Source organism: Bos javanicus, chromosome 8, assembly GCF_032452875.1.
Source record: "Bos javanicus breed banteng chromosome 8, ARS-OSU_banteng_1.0, whole genome shotgun sequence".
NCBI lineage: Eukaryota > Metazoa > Chordata > Mammalia > Artiodactyla > Bovidae > Bos > Bos javanicus.
The window spans coordinates 53612784-53621837 of NC_083875.1; positions in this window are offsets into that span (position 1 = coordinate 53612784).

Here is a 9054-nt window from a genome sequence, read left to right on the forward strand (position 1 = left end):
TCCGACTTGATGGACAATGAATTTGAGCAAGCTCAGGGAGTTGGTGATAGACAGGAAAGCCTGGCATGCTGCAGTACATGGGGTCGCAAAGAGTCAGACACGACTGAGTGACTGAACTGAATTGAACTCCTTTACTCTTATCTCTAACACTTACTTCTCAGATACCAATTGTTTGGCTCACTGATGGCAAGACCTCATTAGGATCAGCTGAGATCATTTTGGCTTCCTCTGTGGGGCCACAGCCATGATTACCACCACTGATTCCAACCACTTAGCAACCACTGACACCCTCTTGCACCAGGGCTCATGCTTCCAGATTTATGGCCTGATGCAAAAGTCACTTTTCATTTTCATGCATTGGAGGAGGAAATGGCAATCCATTCCAATGTTCTTGCCTGGAGAATCCCAGGGACAGCGGGGCCTGGTGGGCTGCCGTCTATGGGGTCGCACAGAGTCGGACATGACTGAAGCGACTTAATAGCAGCAGCAGCAGCAGAAACTCAACCTCCAGTCAAGCTAGCACTGCTCTTTCACAGGTACTATTTCAAAATTAGGTAAGGTGCCTATACCTCCCCAACTCTGCCCATCCCAAAGTCCAAGCTCCTAATGTATAATTCTATCCTCCGAATGATTGCCTGAGGTCATGCAGTCATGATTCCTAACGAAGACAGTAATTCAATATTTCTGGGTTACTGATATACACAAATAAATAAAATGCAGTATAGACTAATTAACAACAGATGCATATGAGAAAGAAAATCCCATGGGTGTATTTTGGCAGTAAGAATGCCCAGCCAAATACACATAATTTGTTCTTTTATCTAAAATACACTTTTCTATATAGCAACCTATTTGAACTTCTCAGTTGCTCTGTGATGTACACCAATAGGTCAGATATTATTATCTTCCTTTTAAATATCAGAAACCACTAGACCATTCAGGTATGACCTAAATCAAATCCTTTATAATTATACAGTGGAAGTGATAAATAGATTTAAGGGACTAGATCTGCTAGACAGAGTGGCTGATGAACTATGGACGGAGGTTCATGATATTGTACAGGAGACAGGGAGCAAGACCATCCCCAAGAAAAAGAAATGCAAAAAGCAAAATGGCTGTCTGAGGAGGACTTACAAACAGCTGTGAAAAGAAGAGAAGCAAAAAGCAAAGGAGAAAAGGAAAGATATACCCATTTGAATTTAGAGTTCCAAAGAATAGCAAGGAGAGATAAGAAAGCCTTCCTCAGTGATTAGTGCAAAGAAATAGAGGAAAATAATAGAATGGGAAAGACTAGAGATCTCGTCAAGAAAATTAAAGATACCAAGAGAACATTTCATGCAAAGATGGGCTCAATAAAGGACAGAAATGATATGGACCTAACAGAAGCATAAGGTATTAAGAAGAGGTGGCAATAATACACAAAAGAACTATACAAAAAAGATCTTCACAACCCAGATAATCACGATGGTGTGATCACTCATCTAGAGCCAGACATCCAGAAATGTGAAGTCAAGTGGGCCTTAGAAAGCATAACTACGAACAAAGCTAGTGGAGGTGAAGGCATTCCAGTTGAGCTATTTCAAATCCTGAAAGATGATGCCGTGAAAGTGCTGCATTCAATATGCCAGCAAATTTGGAAAACTCAGCAGTGGCCACAGGACTGGAAAAGGTCAGTTTTCATTCTAATCCCAAAGAAAGGCTTTGGGATTTCCCAAAGAAATGCTAAAGAATGCTCAAACTATCGCACAGTTACACTCATCTCACATGCTAGTAAAGTAATGCTCAAAATTCTTCAAGCCAGGCTTCAGCAATACGTGAACCATGAACTTCCTGATGTTCAAGCTGGTTTTAGAAAAGGCAGAGGAACCAGAGATAAAATTGCCAACATCCATTGGATCATGGAAAATGCAAGAGAGTTCCAGAAAAACATCTATTTCTGCTTTATTGACTGTGCCAAAGCCTTTGACTGTGTGGATCACAATAAACTGTGGAAAATTCTGAAAGAGATGGGAATACCAGACCACCTGACCTGCCTCTTGAGAAATCTGTATGCAGGTCAGGAAGCAACATTTAGAACTGGACATGGAACAACAGACTGGTTCCAAATAGAAAAAGGAATACATCAAGGCTGTATATTGTCACCCTGCTTATTTAACTTCTATGCAGAGTACATCATGAGAAACTCTGGACTGGAAGAAACACAAGCTGGAAACACAAGCTGGAATCAAGATTGCCGGGAGAAATATCAATAACCTCACATATGCAGATGACACCACCCTTATGGCAGAAAGTGAAGAGACACTAAAAAGCCTCTTGATGAAAGTGAAAGAGGAGAGTGAAAAGGTTGGCTTAAAGCTCAACATTCAGAAAACGAAGATCATGGCATCCGGTCCCATCACTTCAGGGGAAATAGATGAGGAAACAGTGGAAACAGTGTCAGACTTTATTGTTTTGGGCTCCAAAATCACTGCAGATGGTGACTGCAGCCATGAAATTAAAAGATGCTTACTCCTTGGAAGGCAAGTTATGACCAACCTAGATAGCATATTCAAAAGCAGAGACATTACTTTGCCACAAAGGTCCATCTAGTCAAGGCTATGGTTTTTCCTGTGGTCATGTATGGATGTGAGAGTTGGACTGTGAAGAAAGCTGAGCGCTGAAGAATTGATGCTTTTGAACTGTGGTGTTGGACAAGACTCTTGAGAGTCCCTTGGACTGCAAGGAGATCCAACCAGTCCATTCTGAAAGAGATCAGCCCTGGGATTTCTTTGGAAGGAATGATGCTAAAGCTGAAACTCCAGTACTTTGGCCACCTCATGTGAAGAGTTGACTCATTGGAAAAGACTCTGTTACTGGGAGGGATTGGGGGCAGGAGGAGAAGGGGTTGACAGAGGATGAGATGGCTGGATGGCATCACTGACTCAATGGACGTGAGTCTGGGTGAACTCCGGGAGTTGGTGATAGACAGGGAGGCCTGGTGTGCTGCGATTCATGGGGTTGCAAAGAGTCGGACACAACTGAGCAACTGAACTGAACTGAACTGAAAGTCTCTTAGATAGTTACAACAGAACCTTAACTGAAATTCAGATCTTCTATCTAAATCCAGTGTATCGTCTACTACATTATTTGCTTATGGTTTTGATTTTAATGTTAAGCTCCCTGTCAAGTATCCCTAATGGAGAAAAAAATTTTTAATCTCCACCTTTTTCAATATCAGAGCCTACTATGTGAGTTCACAAATCCGTCTTAATTTATTGAACTGAATTATTCCTTTATATCCTTGGTACTTTTCTCACTGAGAGAGGGAGTCATTCCCTTCCCCTTGAATCTGGACTGACTTTGGTGACCCAACTGACTGATATAATCCTGCAGAAGTGACAGCCTGTGATTTATCTTTTATATTTATTTTTATGTATTTATTTGACAGCACCAGGTCTTAGTTGCAGCATGTGGGATCTTTAGCTGTGGCGTGTGAACTCAGCTGCAGCATCTAGTTCCCTGACCAGGGATTGAACCCATGCCCCCTTCGTTGGGAACACAGAGTCTTAGCCACTGGGCCACCAGGGAAGTCCTGACTCTAAGTGATTTCTGAGGCTGGGTCATAAGAAGCCTTTCGGCTTCCATGCAGGCCTCTTAAAACTCACTCAAAGAAGTATGCCACCATGCTGTGATTAAGCCCAAGCAACCATGTGAAGAGGATCTTGAGGAGAAGGTCCAAGGCTCAGGAGTCAGCCCTGGCTGAACTCCCAGCCGAAAGCCAGCACCAAGTTCCAGCTGTGTGAATGAGCCATTTTAGAAATGGATCATCCAGTCCCAGTCAGGACCAATGAGCTGTCCTCATGCAGCCCTCTCCAATTTGTAGAACTGTAGACTAAATTAATGATTTACTACCATTTTAAGCCATCAAGTTTGAGGATGGTTTGTTTCACAGCAAATAATTGAAATTTACTTTTTCAAAACCCTCTTGTCTAAAAACAATACCAAAAGAAAATGTCTTGGCACACATAAAACTGGGTATGCACTGTGAGTACTTTTGTGCTTTTTCCCTTAGATATTTTATTTTACATTAAGACAAAGCAGATGAAGAGAGTATCCTCTGATTTACAAAAGAAAAAGAAAAAAGGCAATTAGACAAATTGTTTCAAAATGCCTTCAATCCTAAATAATAAAAATCTTATTATAAATATGTTAGTATTTGCTTCAAAACTCTATGGAAAGAATTAGGCCCTCAAGCTTTTACAGCTCTATGAAGACCTTCTAAATATAGGAAAGTAAAACTGAAATTTATGTCAGTTTATTAATGGCATCACTTAAAACTATAACAGTTAATTAACTAATTAACAACTTAATTAACTCAGCACTTAATTTACTTACTTGAGCTCACTTAAATTCCCTAGATGTGATTTAATGAACTTTCAGTGTAATTCCTGACTAACCATGGAAACTGTGTGATGTATATTTATGAGTTTAAAAGATATTTCTTGAAATTAAATTATTTAAGACAAAACACTAAGCCTAGAAGTGTTTTTTTCTTCAATAGGGAATATCTCTGAACATCTGATATATAGCAATTTAACCACTCTGCCTTTTTTCTCTCAGAAAGAAACTCATACTTGTGTTTGTTTGTTTAAACATACCAATATAACATTCAGAAGTAAGCCAGTGTGAGCAAATTTCATCATAGTTTATTAACAATTAATTATCCTATATTCTCAAAGAATAAACCTGAGACAATAATTGAAAATTACAGGAGAAAATTTGCTATAAAACATTCTCTGTTCCATGGATTTACTTATACAATAGACCTGTTTACAGACCAGTTCTATACAGTCATGCTTCTCAGTGTGTGGTCTGTGGACCCGTGCCAGTCTGAGTTGGAAAAATTAAGTTTTTCTCCTATGTTTTTCCTTTACTTTTGTATATCTACCACACTCACAACACTTCTGACACCAGATATGTGGGTACTTTCCCCTACCCAAGAATTCTCTGCAACACTAGCGGGCGTCCTACAATTTAAACCAGGTCTGACTCTGTCTACCTGGAGATGGCATGGGATTCCCCAGGTTAAGTGCCCAGTCCTATAAAACTGGGAACATTTCAAGCTTCTAACCAAGGCTTGGTCTTTCCAGTGACCAGCCCCCATCCAGGAACTATTCAGGAGTTCACCCAGAGTCACTTCATTAGAATAAAAGACGCTCCTAACTCCCAGGAAATTATAAGGGTTTTTGGAGCCTTGTATCAGGAACCAGGGTCAAAGACCAAATATTAGAATAGGAGATGCTCCTAGCGCTTGTTACTTAGGAAATCACAAGGGCTTTAGGAGCTCTGTGCCAGGGAAGAAACGAATATACTTTTTTCTATTATCTGACAGAGTTGATGAATTCTTACTAGTAGCAGATGAGAAAAGTACAGAAACTGAGTGTTTAGATACATTTATAGCACTTCGAGAAGATAATTATATGTCTATTGATTCTAATAATAACATATTTAGGCTTGCATTTTGTAAGTCTGTTTTTTATTTCTTTTCTCTAATAATTCATTTTTATTATTACTTAAAAACATTCTAGTCCACAATAGATTGCAATTTTTTAAAAGCTGGTTCCTTTTCACAGATAATTTGGGAAGCACTGATTTGACCAGGCTAAGTACTATGGCAAATAAAAATACGGGTAAGAAATATGTTCATAAAGTTTACATCTTAACAAGAAAGATAGGTTGTGACTGCTGCATTGTTGTTCAGTCACTAAATTTTCGTATCCAACTTTGTGACCCCATGGGCTGTCCTCCACTATCTCCCAGAGTTTGCTCAAATTCACATCCACTGAGTCAGTAATGCTATCTTACCATCTCAATCCAACCAGTCAACCCTGAATATTCATTTGGAAGGACTGATGCTAAAGTTGAAGCTCCAAAACTCTGGCCACTTGATTCAAAGAGTCAACTCACTGGAACAGACACTGATGCTGGGAAAGATTGAAGGCAAAAGAGAAAAAGGTGACACAGGATGAGATGGTTAGACTGCTGCATAACTGAAGTATAAACATCAGGTTCTGGATACTTAGAGGAGTAAGATGATTCCAAGCAGGAGAGATAACAGAAATCTTCATGAAGGAAACAATTGTTGACTGAGGGCTTCACTGAGGGGTAGGTAGAACTTGGGGATATAGAAATAGAGGATGATGTGTATTTCAAACAGTGAACCATGTGAGTAGTCAGGTGTGAGGGGGTGGGGCACAGCTATGTATTAGGAGAAGCATGAGACTCTCCTTGTCTGGTGAGAGCAGAGGGAACACACTAAATCTGGAAGAGTAGATCCAAGGCTCAACTGGGGAAGGCCTTCGAGTGCCAAGTTAAGAAATTTGCACTTGATTAAGATTGGCTCCAAGCTGCCATTGAAAATTTCTGAGCAGAGAAGTGGCCTTCTCAAAGTTATGCCCTAGAAGATGAACTGGATGAGAGAAAGCCTGGGGATTCAATCCAGGAAGAACACCATAAACTCTTCAGGTAGGACGTGATAGATCTAAGTCATCTGAAGAGCATGCAGATCAAGACTGTAATAAGTGCACTTTTTACATTATTTTTTGTTGTTGTTGTGCTGGGTCTTTGTTGTGTGCTGACTTTCTCTAGTTGCGGCGAGTAGGGGTTACTCTTCCTTGCAGTGCATGACTTCCTTGTAGTGGCTCCTTTTGTTGAGCACAGGCATTAGGAGTGAGCGCTTCAGCAGTGGCTCTCAGGATCTCATGGACTCAATAGTTGTGGCACACAGGCTCTAAAACACAGGCTCAACAGTTGTGGCACACAGGCTTAGTTGCTCCACAGCATGTGGAATCTTCCTGGATCAGGGATCAAACATATGTCCCCTGCATTGGCAGGTGGATTCTTATCCACTGTACACCAAGGAAGTCCCCGTAATAGGTGCACTTTTAACCTTTCCAGAGTAGTGATCAATAAGTCAAATCACAACAGTGACCTACCCTATAAAACACTTGAGCAAGTGGCAGGTGGCTAACATTTATTAGACATTCACTTTCGGGTCAATCTCTCATGTAACCCTCAAAATGACTTTAAACATTACATTATACTATGGTTCCCATTTTACATATAAGAAATTTTAGGAAACTGGAGCCTATTATACAGAGTGAAGTAAGCCAGAAAGAAAAACACCAATATAGTATACTAACACATATATATGGAATTTAGAAAGATGGTAATTATAACCCTGTATGAGAGACAGCAAAAGAGACACAGATGTATAGAACAGTCTTTTGGACTCTGTGGGAGAGGGTGAGGGTGGGATGATTTGGGAGAATGGCATTGAAACATGTATAATATCATATGTGAAACAAATTGCCAGTCCAGGTTTGATGCATGACACAGGATGCTTGGGGCTGGTGCACTGGGATGACCCAGAAGGATGGTATGGGGAGGGAGGTGGGAGGAGGGTTCAGGATGAGGAGCATGTGTACACCCGTGGTGGATTTGTGTTGATGTATGGCAAAACCAATACAATATTGTAAAGTAATTAGCCTCCAATTAAAATAAATAAATTTATATTTAAAAAAAGAAAAATAATTTTTAGGGTATAAAGTTTAAGTACCACACCTAAGATCCCCAACTAAACAAGAATAGCTTGAAATTGAATCATCAGTCTAATGCCAAAGTCTATTTCAGCATTATTGGATGAACTCTAGAAGTAACCCTTCAGTCATGTTCTGCCTGCATAGACAAGGAGGATTAGGTGGAAAACAGTTAAAATCCACACCAGCTCTCCACCTGAACACTATGAAGCTCAGACCTTGAGAAGGTCTAGGATTTTACCTGCTTTTTCATCTAAAAGATGAGGTTACTATAAACTAATAGGAAGATGATATTTCCTTCAGTAAAGAGCTGAAGATATTTTAATGTCTGTGAACTCTTGACTTTGCGAAAGGAACAGCACAGGCTGCTGAAACAAACATGATCTTGTCAACACAATAAAGGCAATGAATAACTGTCCATCAGAGGCCAAGAATGAATTATAATGACAAATCTACACTTGAAGATCTGGGAATGAAAGGTGAAAAGCAAATGCTGTGATGTTATTTACCTATTGAGAAGGAGAGGCTAATAGAACAGAATCAAAGACAATATAACACTGGTTGTCAACACCATCATTCTTAGAAACATGGACAATTTTGAGGGCACCATAAGATAAGATCTTGGGAAAGATTCTAATCTAATTGTCCTCCAAACAAAATACAACCATATGGTTGCTGTCCGAGGAATTAAAAAAAACAACAACAAACTTTAATTGAAATAGTTCACATGATTGAGACAGAAATTCTAACAGAGGCCCTCTTCCTCTCTGAACACCCATTTTAGGAACTTCCTGACAGAAATATCCTCTGATACTAGCTCCCCCCATCCCATTCCCAGGAAGCTCGAGGAAGAGCAGTGTCCATTCCCTCATATTTATTTCCTGAGCCTAAACAGAAATGCCTAATTATATAATTACATGTCATGCAATTTTCCCTGCTGGTCGCTCAGGAACATCATCTCAGCATCCATGCCCTGAAGAGTGGTCAGGTTCCCAGCTGAGGTCACAACAGCTTGATTCCCTCAACAGGGAGCAGAAAAAAATAATACAAGAAAAATATGGAAGCTGAACAGTGTCTGTTGTGGTTACCTATTTCTGTGTAACAAACTATCCCAGAATGTAAAGCCTTAAGAACAATGGATTTTTATCCCTTGGATTTCCTGTGAGTCAACTGCACTTGGCTGGAAGGTTCTCAATTAGGGTCTCTCAGCAGCTATAGTCAGATGGGGCTGGAGAAGTTATCTAAAAACTTAAGGGACTGGTATGCAGGATGGTTTCTTTACTCGCCATGTCTGGCACCTCAGCTGGCATGCTTGGAAGGGCTACGGGCTGACGATGCATCTGTCCCCATGTGACTCTTCACGTGGTTGACCTGGGTTTCCTCACAATGCCACAGTCCTGGGGTTCTGGGAATTCTTACATGTCAACTGGCATCCCCACATAGTGAGAGTTTTAAGAGAACCAGGAAGAGCTGCAAG